This window comes from Alosa alosa, chromosome 1 (genome assembly GCF_017589495.1).
Source record: "Alosa alosa isolate M-15738 ecotype Scorff River chromosome 1, AALO_Geno_1.1, whole genome shotgun sequence".
Taxonomy (NCBI): Eukaryota; Metazoa; Chordata; class Actinopteri; order Clupeiformes; family Clupeidae; genus Alosa; species Alosa alosa.
The window spans coordinates 712,764-731,967 of NC_063189.1; the positions used below are offsets into that span (position 1 = coordinate 712,764).

General features: G+C 41.1%; 1 protein-coding gene across 1 annotated transcript in view; it reads right to left on the reverse strand.

Annotated features, from left to right (window-relative positions):
- Positions 1-19,204, reverse strand: part of nt5c1ab (5'-nucleotidase, cytosolic IAb) — a 53,195-nt gene that overhangs the window by 19,244 nt on the left and 14,747 nt on the right. The gene's annotated exons all lie outside the window — the stretch shown is intronic.

A 19,204-nucleotide genomic window follows, 5' to 3' on the forward strand; every position in this document is an offset into this window, starting at 1 on the left:
CTTAAAGAGGCCCTATGCAACAATTTTAGCAAAAATGACCTTAATTATGCAGGTTGAGAGTCGTTCTGATGGTTCTACAACACTTTTTGGGTCGTTTGGTGGGTGCTTCGTCTCCCCCTAGTGCTTCTCCGCGGAAAAACCTAATATGCAACTTTCTGGTCCCGGACCGAAGAAATCCGGATGTAACTCGGCGGAAATACTCGAAAATGTAGTCAGATTGTAGTTTCTAAGAAGAGTGCAAAACGGACTCCGACTTGGCTTTTTTGCTGTTGAAATTGTAAGTAGCCTACCCTTGGGTGGACTTCGTTTTTGTAATGTGATTTGATAGTCTCTTGAACAATGTGTTTGCTCGACCGTTTTATTGTGAGCCCTGTATGTGTTTAGCTTGGTTTATTGATGGCTAGCTCGCTAGCTAGTGGGGGTTTAGCGTAGCAGTCACTTGCTACCAAAGCTGCAGGGGGAGCTATGTCGTGATAAATGCAAGCCCAAATCAGGCGAAAACCCAGAAACAGCGAAGGAATAACCAGACCTTTAAATTTCCCCTGGGGATCAATAAAGTATCTATCTATCATTTGTGATCTTTACTCACAAGGCCTAGTAATCTAAACACTGTATTGGTGGTTGGACGTGGTTTGCACAGGGAATTCCTCTTTCATTAAAGGATTTGTGCTGCTTGTCCACACATGTTAACACATTTAGCTGTATCCACACGGGAAACATTTACAAAATTGGTTCATTGATAAATTTATCTACGAAAAACACAATTTATCTTTTGCAATGCCCGTGTCAGTTATCAAACGTTAGTAAAATATTGAGACAATTAAGAGCAAGACTGAGTGAACACAAATCAGCTATTCGTAGGAGTGACATAACTTCACATTTCATAGAAAAGAATCACACTTTAGAAGATCTTAAATGCACTGGTATAGAACACGTACATAGACCTCAGGGAGATTTAGACAGGAAGCTTCTTCAAAGGGAGGCGTTCTGGATGCATCACCTACGTTCTATGTCACCAGATGGAATGAATGTTTTGACTTGTCGTATTAAGTGTATTTTTGGAGTGTAGCCTACACTTTTTCTGCTATGCCTTTATTAATGTCTGGATATGTGCTGTGTGTTGTGTTGAGACACCAAGCGCTCCAACTGATGACTCCATTCCTAGCTAGACAGGCTACTTTTTAAGACTAGGAAGTGGCCAGGGGTGACACACACTGATGAAGGCCGAAACGTCTGTTACCCCTGCTGCTGTGTGGAAATAAATTAGCAAAAAAGAAACGATTTTGGAGTACGACTTTTCTATGCAAACACACACACACACACACACAGTGAGAGGGAGTTGGACGGGGAGAGCAGAAGAACAGAAGATTGGGGACTCAAGCGAGGAAAAGGGAGAGTGTGTACAGAGTGTGTGTGTGTAAAGAGTGTGTGTGTGTGTAAAGTGTGTGTGTGTGTGTGTGTAAAGAGTGTGTGTGTGTGTGTGTGTGTGTGTGTGTGTGTAAAGAGTGTGTGTGTAAAAGTGTGTGTGTGTGTGTGTAAAGAGTGTGTGTGTGTGTGTGTGTAAGGTGTGTGTGTACAGTGTGTGTGTGTGTGTGTAAAGAGTGTGTGTGTGTGTGTGTGTAAAGAGTGTGTGTGTGTGTGTGTGTAAAGAGTGTGTGTGTGTGTGTGTGTGTGTGTGTGTGTGTGTGTGTGTAAAAGAGTGTGTGTGTGTGTGTGTGTGTGTGTAAAGAGTGTGTGTGTGTGTCTGTGTGTGTGTGTGAGAGTGTGTGTGTGTGTGTGTGTGAGAAAGAGTGTGTGTGTGTGAGAGAGAGAGAGAGAGAGCGCGTGTGTGTGAGCGTGTGTATAGTGTGTGTGAGAGGGGGACTTTCCTGAGTCACGCACACACGCCCACCAGTAGAACATGAGTGTGCCGTAAGGAAGGCCGGGGGAAAGGGGAGGAGCGTAGGTCACCAGAGGTTACCGTTTCCGTGGGAACAGCACAGAGCAGCTGTGATCATCACCAACTTCAATATCATCACTAAATCAAGTTATCTTATCTTCAATATCATCACTAAATCAAGTTATCTTTAATATCTTATCTTCAATATCATCACTAAATCAAGTTATCTTATCTTCAATATCATCACTAAATCAAGTTATCTTTAATATCTTATCTTCAATATAATCACTAAATCAAGCTATCTTATCCTCAATATCATCACTAAATCAAGTTATCTTTAATATCATCTTATCTTTAATATCATCACTAAATCACGTTATCTTTAATATCATCTTATCTTTAATATCATCACTAAATCACATTCTCTTCAATATCATCACTAAATCACTTTATCTTATCTTCAATATCATCACTAAATCACTTTATCTTATCTTAAATATCATCACTAAACCACCTTATCTTCAATATCATCACTAAATCACGTTATCTTCAATATCATCACTAAATCACTTTATCTTATCTTCAATATCATCACTAAATCACGTTATCTTTAATATCATCTTATCTTAAATATCATCACTAAATCACTTTATCTTTACTAACTATTGATGAGAGACTTCAATATCATCACTAAATCACTATCTTTTGATCACAGTTTTAAAGTTTATATATACATTTAAAATGTATGTGTATATGTAATGTACATGTAATGTATATGTAATGTAATATGTGACCAGGCATGGCAAAACCAGGCACATGTCTCCCCAGAGACATTTTGATTCTGAAAGTGTAGTTTCAAAGCTATCCAATGATGTCTCCCTCATGGAGATCTGATAATATTTGAATAAGTTGTAGCCATTTTAAAGTATACACATCTCAAAGCTACAAGCTGAGAAATCAGGATTTTCAATTTGACTACTTTCTCCCTCAATCCATGGCAGGGGAACACAATGGTCCTCATTTACATGACATTAAGATCAACCCTCCACACCCAGTGCAAGGCACCAGGTTGGCAATGGATTTAGCAGGTTTAGCAATGGATAAAATAGTCTAAAACGCGAACTAAACAAACATGAGATCATGTTTGCAAACCCTGTTAATTTGAATGCACACACAATGCAAGCACCCCTGCCATCAGTCAAAACAAGACATTCTCGCATTATTCAAATGAATTGCCCACCGAAACTATCTGTAATGGGTTTTGGCTAGTAGCCTATGGTGCCAATAGCTAACGACAGTACAATCCTTACAGATACAATCCTTAAAGCTTAACGTAGCCTACATGTAGATTAATGTCCCAAAAGCGTCAACAAGTCGTTTTATCGCTCATTATATATGGATTTCTATGAAGCGTCGAAAACATCGTGCGCCCAACCAAAGAGGCAGAAAGCACCATAGAACAGCATAGAGCAATGCAAAGAGCAAAAAGAATAAAATGATTTTTGTGCTGACAACTGCACCAATTGAAATCCACGATGGTTAGAGAATGTTAAATATGTTCAATATCCCCTAACGGAATGCATGTCTTAGCCAAAGATGACAAAATACGATGTTATGTTAATAATGCAAATGAGCGGCACACTTTGAAAATATAGTCGGAATGAGATGTTATCATCATTGAGACAACAGGGGTATACAATAAAATCCGATTGTAGCTTACAGCAGCGGCTATTTAGGTTAACTTTATAGCGTTGTGGAATGGCCACCTGGCGTTTTTCTGCCCCACGGCTGCGGCACAGTCTTGAGTGACGGATTCGTTTTCCTTTGTCATATGAATGCTGTCATTTTGTTAACATTACTGTTAAGGAGATGCTGTAGGCAAAGGCTATATTTCAACCTCGTTAGTGTTAGAACTATTCACAAGGTTTCTGGGCAGCATTTTTATGTTCTGTTAGCAAGCGAACTTCTCATGACTACCGACAAAGTAGCCTACTGCCAGCTGGCCGAAGCTCTCATTTTAAAACATTACTGAGAGACAGGCACTATACAATCAAGAAATCTTGCCACTGAATCAAAACTATGTTTAACATTATGTACAAAGCTTAGGCTACAGTGGATTAGCATGTTGCAGGGGCTGCTAAAAAGAGAAACGCACTGAAAACTTCGGCCAATCACAACCCTTGCTGTCGAATCGCCGTCGGTTCGACCGTTGAACACCACAGCGGACTATGCTGCCCCCAAGCGGCTGCAGTTGTACTTACATGTCACCCAGCTGCGTGAATCACCATTATCGTGAATGAAGTGTCAATTTTTAACGGGGACCCTCTGTAGGCCTACGTTAGCTAGTAGCAATGGATAAAGTTTCTAACACACAAACTTTATTCCCGTCAAATGTAACTGTGGAAATAGCATCTGATATCTTACGATCTAGGTCCTCTGCTGCCAGACCGAGAGATTCTTCCTCGTTGTAATTATCTTCGGCTAAGGTCAGCTCTAGATTAGGGATGTTCTCCAATGTAATGAAGTCGCCTTCATCATCAGATTCAGGTCATCTGCAATCCGCTGTGCTTTGTCCATCTCCATTCCAATTGTAAACAAACAGCATGCTGGTTCAGTAAGTATCGAAGCTTGATTTAGTGATGATATTGAAGATAAGATATTAAAGATAAAAAATCGAAAATAACTAATTTTGAAAAAAAAAAACCTTCAAAGTCGTTTTTCGCGACTTGCGTCTTTGCGACTTGAGCCTGGTTTTGCCATGCCTGGTCACATATGTATATTTAAGCATTTCTACTGAGTTACTCCACATTAATACTTAAGCATGTATTTAAGCATTTCTACTGAGTTACTCCAGCAGGATGGGACACTCAAGTTCTCAGTGTACCGTACAAACATGGGCACCAAGTGTGTCTGTGTGTGTGTGTGTGTGTATGAGTGTATGTGAGAGTGTGTGAGGGTAGTAATCGTTATCCAGCAGAATGGGACACTCAAGTTCTCAGTGTACCGTACAAAGAGCCGCATGGACACCAAGTGTTCCAACACACTGATTACTACCCTCACCCTCACACACACACTCTTACATACACTCATACACACACACACTCTTACATACAATATACACACACACACACACACACACTCTTACATACACTCATACACACACACTCTTACATACACTCATACACACATACACACACTCATACACACACACACACTCTTACATACACTCATACACACACACACACTCTTACATACACTCATTCACACACAGACACACACACACTCTTACATACACCCATACACACACACACACACACTCTTACATACACTCATACACACACACACACCATAGACTGTATATATAGAACTGGACAGTGTGGCTGCATTCTGCAGTGTTCTATGAAATTGAAGCCGCCGAGGCGACGCCATCTTGGAAAATTTGGAGCCAATTTGAAGTGCGGCTGCGCAGCAAAAGTTGAAGCATGCGCAGTGAAGAGGAGTCGCGGTCAGGCACGCCCACTCAGTTGCCACTCAGCGAGTTAAACACGCCCCTTGTCAAGTGAAACCCACCCCCTTCTCCTTTCCACAACGCAGGTCGACTCGGCACCGAAGGCTAGCTGGCTGGATGAATTTTGCGGCTGTGAGTTAGCTAAACAGTACAGTACAAACAACAAACAACAGTTTGTTCTTGTCTGGTAAGTGTTGCGTATCAAGTGAAAAGTTTTTTTTTGTCTATTGGTGTTCTTAAATACGTCTAAGAGAGCTTATTATGTTGATTATAGACGGTGACAATTTAGTATGGTGAATACTAATGAGCTAACAACAGAAATACGGACAGCGAATTACATGCTAACGTCAGCAGCTACATTAACGTTACCGTTAACGGGAGGCTAAGTTAGTCATTGAAGTGAAGATTAGCACACAGCTCCCGTAACAGTCGATGCATGATATACTTGGTTTTATTAGTTGTTGCTGTTTTCAAATATCTCAATCTTAATGTATGCCATCTCAACATGGAGTAACCATTGACTGTACATGGGGATTAATAACACTAGACAGTCAGTACAGTATATGATGTGATAAAGCAACGGTATGATGTGATAAAGCAACGCAAGTTAACGTTAACGTAATGTGAAGCATGGACCTCATCAACCCGTCATGTTAATGTAACTACTAGCCAGTTTGCCAGCGTTGCATTTTTTAACGTTAACGACAGACACCTCTGTTAGAGCTACTTCTGTGATGGTAGGTCGGTAGCATAGACTGTAAAAAATAGATCGGTAGGTCGGTAGTTGTAGACCGCATAAGTGAATGATCGATAAATGAAATGCCTGCAATAAACACTACGCCAAGAACCAGTCACTTCCCAGGGATATCGGTGAACATTTAAGAAAGACCTTAGTTTGTCATCTAACGTCCATGATCAGTCATACTGATAACGTTATTTTTCAAGCTGACGCAAGTTAATAACATTCACACCGCATATTTAAATGTGTAGTTAACATTAGGTAGGCTGTGAAGTTTATTGCACACATATTAATTAATTGGTATTACTAGTGGTGTTGAGTGCCTGATTAGATGCTTTGTAATGTTGTAAAATTGTCTGACTAACTTTATTGTAACTTTCCTTTTTGCAGGTAAGATATGGGTGATGGCTGAATGTACTGGAGGTGGCGGCAAGGTGGTCTCCATGGTCTACATTAGTCTGCAAGCAAGGGAATGCCTACGTGAAGTGGTTTGGCTGGGGTGGTCTGAGGTGGCATGTCCTCCCCCTTTCTCCAAGTCCCCTGATATCCATCTCTCTGACATCATCACCCACCGTCACTGGATCAACCTGAAGCCCCTTATACATGGGACATGGCACAGCACCACTACGTTCTGAAAACACATGACTTTCAATAACTTGCGTGGCACCAAGAAAGGTCTGCCGCTGCTCTGAACCTTCTGTTAATGTGACATCATTCATACTTGATGCTGTACATATCCCTTTTTTTCTATTTTCTTTATTGATGTCACCCAAACTTCAACTTTCTGTATGCACCTGAACTCACACAAATTGTAAATTGCAATGCGCCATTTAACCAGTGGTGTAGTCTAGTTAGTTAGTTGTAGTGGTGGGTATACTGTGAGCAACCCCAAATGTTATTAAATACGTATCCTTACCTATTTTAAATGGGTATACTGAGATGATGATGTTTTTTAAATGGGTTTACTGTGTAGTCCTGTGTATCACGTAGACTATACCACATTTAACTGCCTTGGTATTTAAGTTAGAGGCCATTGCTTAGTATTTAACTGTAGCCTACACAAAGATGTAGACGTTACAAGAATATTAATATCAGAATAATTATTGGTTGATACTAAATCAATATTGAATGTTTTTTTTTTTTATTTCTTTTGTGTGATATATCATTCAGAATGCGGCAACATGACTGGTCTTCAATCAGCCAAAGAGGACACATCGTAACTCCTGTCCTAGTTACTCTCCATTGGCTCCCTACAGTAGCCAGAATTAAATTTAAATCTCTCACTTTGGCCTATAGGACACTGACTGGATCTGCTCCTTGTTATTTTAATTCAATGATCAAGATATACATCCCCAACCACCCACTGCAGTCTTCTGATGAGCGTCTGTTGTGTCGACCAGTCTTAAACGCTAGGTCAAATTCAAGACTCTTTTCCTCAGTGGTTCCATGTTGGTGGAATGAGTTGCCCAGTGCTCTTCGTTCTTGTGATAGTTTTTGGTCTTTTAAGCACTTCTTATACATTATGGTTTGTATGCAGTAGTACTGTTTTATTTTCATTATAGGCTGTTGATTAATTTGACATTGTTTATTATTGATATTCTCCTTAATGTAGTCTTACCATGTTATTGTTATTATATTATTGATTGAATGGCCATTATTATTTATTATTGCTTTCCCCCCTCATTTTCATTGTTTATTTCATTAGGCTATTGATTGATCCCTGTTTTAAGTATTTTATTGTTTTGTATTTGTTAAGGGTAACCATAACCATCATCATAATGTGGTATTTTCTTATGCACTTGAAACAAAGAAATAAAAAATGTTTCTTTAAACGTAGTACCACTTTAAACACATCACACACTGAACAGCAAAGTAGCTTCCTGATTATGTGTAAAATGTTTACAGAGTATCCTGATGTAGTAGGTCCATGTTCTCATATTTTTACAGCTGACATGAAGGCTGCAATATTACATTTTTGATTTATAATGGAGCACCCTCTCTGGTGAAAGACTAGCAAGCCTGTGGTAGAGGCATACGATTACAGACATATTGAGAGAGCCTATCAATGAGTTGTCACAGTTTTTAATTTAGACGTATTATTTTGAAATGATGTACGTCTATGGGAGGATCTACACATCACTGGCAAGACCTGATCAAATCATACCAATGCAAAATGCTTCTCCAGCAGTGCAATTGCAGGTAACAACGATACCTTAACTCAGCATTTTCAGATACCGCTGTTCTGAGCATACTAAGCAAATTGGCCATTTGTAACTTTGAATCCCTCCTCACGTTAAGCTATGGTCCAATAATGTGCTCACTAAAACACAAGTAGCACTGCGCGTTATTTGTCGGGCTGATTCATAAATGGGCATACCGAGGTTGTCGACCCTAGCAGGCTAGGTGGCGTTTATTGCCATTTAAAACTAAGCAAGAGTTAACGTTAATGAAACTTAACATCGCCTTCTCCAGTGACTTAAGTGTATTCAAATGAAGTTGCAACGATGATGGCGGCAATCACTGGTTACGTTAAACCATTTGAAACAAGTAGGACTGTAAATGATGGTGACTATGGCTAACGTCACTTCGGATCAATATAGCAGAGCCCTTTTACTTTACCTATCAACTGGCTAATGCTAGCATGATTTAGCATGCTATGAGCTAATATACTTAGCATCTGATGAAAAACAGCACATATCTTTTTTTCACAAAGAATCTGTCACAACTAACAACGATGTCTCTTACAAACAACTACACAATGTATGACTATCAATATGTATTTAGTCAGACTGTGATAAGATATAGCCTAATGATAATAACAGCAACACTTATTTAGGTTAGATTATGTGTCGAAATCTGGTGTCGTTAAAATAAGTGGCGATGGCGTGGTAGTGTCTGCAGCCTAGGCGGTAAAACATAATGGACAAACCGTCGTGTCTGCAGCCAGCCAGCTGTCAATCATAGGTGTAAACCGCCCTTTTAGATTTGTTAATATAACATTAAAAAAAATAATTTCAGCGAGAAAAGAAAAATTGTGTGTATTGAAGCATCTTGAAAACTATTTTTTCGAATAAAAAGTTGTTGATACAGAAATAGTTTTAGGTGAGAAAAGTGACACGGAAAGTTGGCTACTTGGCCATTGAAATACATGGGGATGGGCGGAGTTACACATTGTACTGCAGCCAGCCACCAGGGGCTCTGGACTAACGCACACTGTCCAGTTCTATATATACAGTCTCTTAACACACACACACACTGTCCAGTTCTATATATACAGTCTACACACACACACACACACACACACACAGTCTTACATACACTCATACACACACACACACACTCTTACATACACTCATACACACACACACACACTCTTACATACACACACACACACACCCACACCCTCACATTTACTCATATATACTGTCACGGCCTCTCTACCATGGGTGCCTGTGCCATGGCCATTGCCCTGTCTTACTGCAGGGGTCCACCGGGGCACTACAGTGGGTCCCAGTTAAGTTTGGACGGGTTCCTTCATGAATCACGCACCCCATTTTCTCAGCAGAAATGGCACAAACTGCAGTTGACACAAATAACCACAAGGTGTCACCTGGAGTTTTACCACTTTTGATGCGACTTGACTTAACTGCTTCCATGACGCAGTGAGCCATTACCAAACATATATGATAATACAATAGCGTGAGTTTATATATCTTATACCCTATTTGTCACGGTTACTTATATATGTGATAGTGTAACGATAAGCGCATGAGACTTTCAGCGGGGGCACGGGAACTTAAATTGATCACGGTAGTTTAAGCTTACACTTAAACAGACAAAACATTCTAATATGAAAATGTAGATGCAATTGTAAAATGGTGCAGCTCCTTTAAGAAAGCCCCGTGCGCAGGGATGGAAAGAGAGAAAGCGAGAGGGGATGTGTGATAGAACTTAGATGCGTGTGGAAAAAGTAGACGTGCTGTTGAGACTGGAGCGAGTCATATTCAAAATAATGCAAAAAATAAATCCGCAGATAAAACCAATTATCCTCATTCATTGCAACAGCAGCATGCCTGCTTGCCGACGTTCAAACGAAAAATATATCAAAGCACCTTTAGCGTTTGAATGTAGACGATTTTTTTTTTAAACAGTTGGACAAATGATTTAGCTAATTGATTATAGCCTGCACACCAGCAATTGTTGAACATTTACCTGTACAAGACAGTAGCCCAGCCTAACAAGCATGGTGCATGTTGTAGGCCTACTGTAGAAATTTCACTTAAATTGCAACCGCAACATGCCTGCTTGCCGACGTTCAAACGACAACGAAAAAGATATCAAAGCAACAAGAGGTTGAGTCTGAATGACACGGAGTTCAGACTCACATTGCTCCTCATAACCATCTATAAAAAAAAAGTGTTTTTTCTTTTCTTTTTGAGCACGTCCGAATCCCAGGACATAACGCACTGGACCTTATAATAGGCTCGAGATATAATTCAAAGGGGGCAGATAGGGGCCTACTGCACTTAAAACTTAAAAAGATTGAACAAAGCTTCCCGAAATTTGAAATTGCGAGTGACTGGCATCGGGTGAAGCTTTTCGAAGTTGAACAGGCTATTAAAAACTATTTGCGCACCTCCATGTCACAGGAGAGACTGGGCTCTCCCTTCTATGAATTGAAAAAGACGTTATAGGCTACCTGCAAACTGGCCTATGATTTCATTGCTGAGTTTGCGGCAAAGCAAGACAATGTTTTTTCAGAGTCAGGATATGGCGAGTCAGTGTAATTTATTTGTCCAATGTTAGCCTACAGACCAGTTTCCATAGTGCACATCTTATCAACAGTTTGAATGTCGTGTGTGTTTCTGCTCATTGACAAATACCGTTCAGCACAATGATTCATGCCCAATTAATTTCCCCTGTAAAACAAAGCGCATTTGTTATACTATTTGGTTTCGTGATGTAGCCTATGATAAACACCATATGGCCAAATGTGACTCAGCTAATGTTATAGGCTATACCATTTCCCCTCTTAAAGACAAGCTGGTGTAGCTTATTAGACTACTAGGCTACTAAAATGCACCGACGGTAGCCTTGGCTATGTGTAAAGTAAGCTATCGCATGATTTCATGCACGTAAGTTCATGCATCTGTCAAGTTCGCACAGGGCCTCGCACCATCTGTCAAGTTCGCACAGGGCCTCGCACCCCCTTGTGATGGCCCTGCAGCTCCTAAGACAACGAGGAAAAAGTTAAAATACGCGATAAACCCGGGAAAAGTTTACAGGTTTGTTTCGGTCCCGGTGATTATTTGTGAAATTGTGCAAACGACAGCCTTTTCAAGGCATTTCAAGGAAGGTGTCGTAGCATGCAAGCTCCCAAATTGACCCAGTAGCCTACAGAAGGCATCAATAAATTGTTGGGACTGGGGAGGGTCATGCGTTTTTTCTCAATCACTTTGGAGGGTCATAGAAAAAATTCTTGCTGGCGAGGGAGGGTCACGTCTTTTTTGACTAACGCTCCCAAAACTCCTCCGATAGCCCCTTAAATAAATAATGAACAGTCCCTAATTGATTATAGCCTGTAGGGCTACACCAGCAATTGTTGAACATTTACCTGTACAGGACATTGACAGTAACCCAGCCTAACAAGCAGATGTTGCAAAAGACATCAAAAGACGCTATTAATCAGAAATAAATAATGTAATCTGCATCGCTTTATTTAACAAACTGCAAGCAACAAGAGGGTTGAGTTCGCTGTGACGCCAAACCCAAGAGCAGAGCCTATCTGTTAAGGCACTCGATAGGCTATATGGTAACGAGCTGTGTGCGCCTGGAAAGACAATAGAAGATGCTTTCTGAATAGCACAGCGAAGACGGTTCTGGTCATCCCATACCCTCCCCCCACCTCCTGTAGCCTATACCATTATGACTTGTTGCCGTTTTGGGACATTACGTTTTTTCACGTTAAGTCCCCCTCCCCCACCCCCTTCTTTCACAAGCAGTGGGGGAGCGCGGGGCACAAAGTACACTTTTTGGTTAACTTCTGTCGTTCTGTTGTTGGCGACAATCCGGTGCAACCAGGGGACAGATATGTTAGAGAGGAGAGACGCCGGTGCAGCTCAGATGTCTTCTTAATTTTCTTTATTCTTTAGTAAAAGGTGCAGAACATTATTAAACTTTGACTAACGTTTCGATGTGTCGATGTTTTTGACTAACGAACATCGAAACGTTAGTCAAAGTTTAATAATGCTGGGTTATTTTCTCAACCCAAACGCTGGGTTGAAACTGTTGGGTCATTGTGTGGGGTTGTTTTTACTCATGTTGGGTTATTTTCTGTAACCCAGCTTGTTGGGTTGATAGTTTAGGCCAGCGCCCCTCCTCTCCCCCACCTGACGTGAGTACACTACCCAGCACCAGGGTAACTTTAACACAGCTGCATAATTATTTGACAGTTCGGGGGAAATCGTTATTCTTTCAACCGTCCATGCAGTCCAGCAGCTGTCAACATGCAGTGGAAATCAGGCGATTTCGGAAGGTATGTATCTGCTTTTAACTTTTTTTTATTATTATTCAGACGGATTTTAAAAGTCCACCCAGAGAGAGATACCCTTCGTGATATGATGCCTGCCAATTTCGTTCAGCCTCAATAAGAATTGTGTCATTCAAGCCAGCTAATGTTAGCTAACATTAACTTAAAAACATAGTTCTGTGTTCACAGGGTATGAACTGCTGAACAGAAACAAAACAAACTTTTAAAACTAACTAAAATTAGCATAGAAGCTACCAACAGCTGGCTAGATTAACATTAGCAGACGGTTGGTATGCTAACGTTAATGAAATGCTTCGTGGTAGTGCAGCATGTGTGTCAGCTAATGTAGCCTATACAGTCGAAGTAGTCTCTTCACACGTACGGTAATCATCATGCCAAACAACATATTCATTCATTCAAGGTAGCTTCATATTATAGCCATGTAACTTACTGGGTGGTTTTTGGTGGTAACATTAACGTTACACACAACTGGATTTCACGAACTGAATATGCTAGCATGAGCTAGCAGCTAGCTAACGGTAGAACTATCACTGCCACTAACGTTAACATTACTGAACTAATGTTTGTCAGTCTGCTGTTAAACAACTCCATGAGGTGGTCATGGTTTCCGAGTGTGTTGCGCTAATATTTTGCCTCCTGGGGGATTTTTAATGTTTGTCAACATCATTCACTGATAATGGTTCTTGAAAGTTTTGAAATTAAGTTCTGTAAATAGCAGTGATTAATTCACTCTTTTTCTTTCTTTGATTGACAGGGCTGACCCCCAAATGGACCGTGGAATCTAGCTGTCTTCATGAAAGTAACTTATCACATGCTGATGCTGCTTTTAGAGTAGGCTATCCGTTCAAAAATAAAGTAAACTATCAAACAAATAATTTTGTTGAACTGTTTTATTTCATTGCATGGCTATTTGTTGCCCATTTTCTCTCAATGCAACCCAAATACTGGGTTTGGAAACCCGACAACTGGTAATTTTAACTAGCAGTTCTGTTTATATAACCAAGTGGTTTGGGTTGAATCTATACCCAATATACTGTGTGAATTTTACTCAACATTTATATAGTTATAACCCAGCACATTGGTTACCTTTACCCAGTCTCTTGTGCCAATTTAACTAACGTTGTGTTGATATAACCCAGCGTTTTGGGTTAGAATCATACCCAATCTGCTGGGTTTAATAATGTACCCAGACCATTGGGTTAGGATAACTCAATGTGGTGTTGGTCCAATAGTTAACCAGTGGCTGGGTTATATTTGGGTTATTTTTAACTCAACATTTTTTAGAGTGTATGCACATTCACACCCAGTTTGGTTCATAGTAACTAGTATAGCAAGTGTAGTGTACTCAATGTAGTGATTGACAGTAAGTAGTATAGTGAGTGTAGTGTACTCAATGTGGTGATTCATAGTAACTAGTATAGTGTGCACTCAATGTAGTGATTCATTGTAACTAGTATAGCAAGTGTAGTGTACTCCATGTAGTGATTCATAGTAACTAGTACAGGAACACCCTCTAGATGTCTCCTTCGGACGCTATGCAATTTACTGTATCCACAGCCCGAAGCTTTTCTCAATATGCGTTCTTTTCTATACTTGTGTTCTCATGAACTTGAAAATCGTTCTGAAACGTCATCAATCACCGCCGAAGTACTGTTCCAATTCACAAGTTCGCATTTATTCAAGAACGCATAACATTCCCGGAAGTGTTCTCGAATCGTTGGTTTTAGCAAGGATGCATCGGGTGGTGACTTGGTGGACTGAAGATTCCACAATGCATTACGTCAGCTCAGCCGTGACACTCACATAAGAGAAATGGCAGCATTGATACATAATAGGCCTACCTATCATAATTGCTGCTACAATCCGATCCATGTTTAGGCTATAAACGGTAGGCTACAGGCTTCACAACTAACGTTAATCATAACTGTCACTTAAACTGCGAACTTCAAGCGTTGTTCCCGCCATCGGCAAGTGAATATATTCTTATTAATATTTAATTTAAAAAAAAATCAATGAGAAACAAACTTAGACAAGCTGGTGAATTATATATTTTATTGTAAATGTCAGAAATACTGGGTAGACCAATAGAGCAATAGATAAATGACTAGACTCCCGAGCTGTTCCGAGAGAAGCTGCCGTTGGCAAAAACGCTGCTGTCTCAAACTGCAAATTGAGCGTCCTGTTTCCTCGCGTTCTCCAGAGTCTGGACTCACGATCTTAACTTTTCAAGTTCGAACTTTCAAGAACGGGAGACCGTTCTTTAGCGTACTTTGTATTGAGAAAAGCCCATACAGTAATAGACACTTTTATTTTAAACTTAACCTTCCTCTGATTTTAATCACCCCAGTTATCAATCAAAGCAAACAGGGAAAAGAAATAGCAACACAATCATGAAAAACACTCAAATAAATAATTGTGCACATAAGTCTGAATGAAAAGCAGCACTGGTTGAAGCCTGGAAATATTGTAAACAAAGTAGCTTAATTTGGGTTACATGCAGCTATTCCGACATGCCGCTACTTAGACATTGGCGTCTAATTGTCGAAGTGGCGGCATTAACATTGATTTTCAAGCGTCTCACTATTGCAACATTTTTTTTTTCCATTGTCGGAGTAGCGACACTTCACCTTTTCTTTCAAACGTCCTGCCATTCCGACACGAGGTCATTAACAGTGGCGTAGCCAGGATTTTTCAACGGAGTGGACTTTTGCGAAGTATAGGCCTAGGGTGGGCCTTTATTTTTTTATTCCAATATGGGCAGCATAGGCCTACAGTAATCGTCCCAACTTTAAACAACACACGAACAAAATTCAATCAATTTGCAATGACCACGGCTGAAGAGTAGGCTATAATATGACTATTCATTAGGCCTACATAATTAGCCCATATGAAACTTGTGCGGCCTTTATTGGTGCGGATTATGCATGATGCAGCCGTGATCGCGAGGAAATTACTGTATTAATATAAATGCCAGTACAATTATCATTATACTTAAATCAATGAATGTGATTATGTCCTAGTTACGTGCGCTTTAGTGTCGTACACTGACATTCGTCAATGGGATAGTCGCCGACCCTCATTAGATGTGGATATTTGGAGGCAAGGATAGCCTTCAAGAAACAAGGTTATCGCAGTTGCTGTGAGACATTCGGCCCTTCTCCAGTCTCTCTCATCGCACACCCAGTTTGAACACCCTGATGGACACTGAACTCTGGGGGTTATTTGAACGTTCACTGAAATGGTTTAGGCTACTGGAGCGTAATAATTCCACCCGTCTATGCGCAATTGGTCATTGACGGCCATTAATTAATTAATATAGGTGGCCTGCACGCACAGAGTTTGTTTGATGCATGGAGTTTCCGACCGTTCTCCCCTGAGAGCTTAGAGAATAAAATGAGAAGAGCTACCTGTGTTTTACATAATGTGTAACATTTAGTCACATGGGTCAAAATCACCTGAGGTTTTGACTGAAATGTGTGCCGATATCAATTATTGGGAAAAACATTGTTTGGAGTGGATGGTGGTTGGAATTTGACAGGATACAGGAACTGCAGAGATAAAGGCTAGTTCCTGACGAACCAGAGATCCAGGAAGCAGAGATAATGTCTTACACAGATCTCTGCCGTCCTAACAGTCACCCAGGTACACAGGGCATACAAGGCCAAATAGAGAGGGTGTCTGTACCAAGACTGTCAACTCTTACTCGACCCACTAGGGGAATTATTCGTAGCAATCTTATTATTATAAAAACTTCTTCGGTTAAGCAAACTCCTCCAAAAACGCAACTTACACTTGCTTTACTTAATATTCGATCACTGTCAAATAAAACTGCCCTGGTTAATGAAATTATTACTGACAATCATATAGATGTTATGTGCCTTACTGAAACCTGGCTTAAACCAGATGAATAGCTTCCATTAAATGAGTCTACACCTCCCTCTCATCTTAATTATCATGTACCACGCCACACTGGCAGGGGAGGGGGTGGGAGCTACAATCTATCAATATAGTCTTCTCACATCTCCCAAGCTCACACACAAGTTTAAATTTTTTGAAGTTCTAGTCCTCAATTTTTTACCGCCAGACTGGAAAACTAATCAGCCTGTAACTGTGGTCACATTGTACAGACCCCCTGGCCCCTACACTGAATTCTTAGAGGATTTTTCTGATTTCCTTTCCAGTTTAACTACCCAAACAGAAAAAATACTTATATTGGGTGATTTTAATATTCATATGGATAATATGAACGATTGTCTCACAATTGCATTTCAATCCCTAATTGACCATGTCGGGTTCTGCCAAAATGTTAATTCACCCACGCACAGGGATAACCATACTGTAACGATTTGATAGCGACACACACAGTTGTCCAATCAAAAGGTTTATTCACGGAAGCGGGAATCAGCCAAACACATAGACCAAGACACCATTACATAGCAAACACAAGGGAAGTCAATAAAACAAGCACGATACACGAACAGGGTAGTCACATAAAATACACCGGGTAAAGCACACAAGGTAAAACCTAAAGAAAGACTACACAAGCTAACACATAATGACAAGGAAAACGCAATTACACTAACTAAAACCGACATTACACAAACCAGCATTCACACACATTGCATTCTGGGAGGCTAGCACTCAGTCCAAAAGACACAGACGTTACACAGCCCCCTCGCGAGCTATTGCCGTCCTCGGCAATATCTCCTCGCTTAGCCATTGCCATAACGTCGGTGTGGGCATTCACTCGCTCAGTCCATCAGTCTGTGGTACCGCCAACAACACGTGGGGTGCACACGCCGCAGGAGCTCACTCAACGGGGAGCCACGCTGCTAGCAGTCCAGTGCGGGCGTGCTAGCAACCACGTGGCCGTCCCCACTCGTCACCAGTTCCCTCTCAGCAGCCGCCCTCAGGCTGCACTTTCCGCGGCGTGTCACCACGGCACCCCTCCTCTCCAGACGGGGCACTAGGTGGCCTTACTACCGTAGACTGTGGCACCAAGCACTGGAACTCACGGGTCAACTGTCGCTGCACCTTCGTCGCTCCACTCCACAGTCGCACCGACCAGGATAGGCAGGCCCCAGCTCTGCTGCAGCCGGACCACGCTGAGCTCTCAGGCCGTCAGCTACCGGTTTCGGCGTCCCTCCTCGCGCTGCCTCCTCGCAGAGCTGTCCTCCTCTGCTCCTGGCCCGCTCCACTCCGTCATGGTCACGACGAAGGCTTGACCCCCCTCTTCTGCCTCATGCTATCCCCCAACACAGCCTTAGTTAAAGTTTTTAATGACCTCCTCATCGCTGCCGATAATGGACATATATCAATATTGGTCCTCCTGGACCTTAGCGCTGCCTTTGACACCATAGACCACAATATACTACTCCACAGGCTTGAACATTCGATAGGCATTAAAGACTCAGCACTCGCTTGGTTTAGATCATACCTTTCTAACCGCAGACAATTTGTACAGGTTCACAATAAACCGTCTACCCAGACTATGGTAAGTAGTAAGGCTCAGTACTAGGGCCCCTATTATTTTCTCTCTATATGCTTCCTCTAGGCTCAGAAATTAGGAAACATGGCATTACATTTCATTCTTATGCAGACGATACACAACTATACCTTTCCATAAAACCTGACGAATTGACTCCGTTAGCCAAACTTGACACATGTATAAGAGACATAAAGACATGGATGACAAATAATTTCCTGCTTTTGAACTCCGATAAAACAGAAGTCATGGTTTTAGGTCCTAAAAAGATGAGGGATATCCTATCCTCATCACAGGCTACATTTACTGATCTTCGACTATCCTCATCCACAAGTGTTAAAAATCTAGGAGTTACAATTGACCAAGACCTATCACTAAGTAATCACATAAAACAGATTACCAAAACTTCATTTTATCACTTAAGGAACATTTCAAAGATAAGGAAGTCTTTATCCTTACCAGACGCTGAGAAATGAATCCATGCTTTTGTCACCTCAAGGATTGATTATTGCAATGCTCTATACGCTGGCTGCAATAACACCTGTCTAAAGAGCTTACAGCTTATACAAAATGCAGCTGCTCGCACACTCACTAGAACTAAAAAATATGAACATATTTCCCCTATCCTGGCATCTCTACACTGGCTGCCTGTTAAAAGTCGCATTGACTTCAAAATATTACTTCTAACATACAAAGCCATTACTGGCCAGGCACCAGAATATATTAAAGATCTCCAAGTCCCATATAACCCACCCAGACTGCTACGATCACAGAATACTGGCCTTCTTGTAATTCCAAGAATCTCAAAACTACAGTAGGAGGTAGAGCTTTCAGCTATCAAGACCCTCCTCTGGAATAATCTCCCTTCCTCAATTCGACTAGCAGACACCCTCCCTATTTTTAAGTCTAGACTTAAAACATACCTCTTTACTGCCTCCCATAGTTAGGTATGGTGCGGTGTGGAACTTCACCCACCTCAGGGATTTTTAGAATGGACCACCCTGCTGAGTCCTCGTGTGACTGGCGGTCACTGACCATACCTG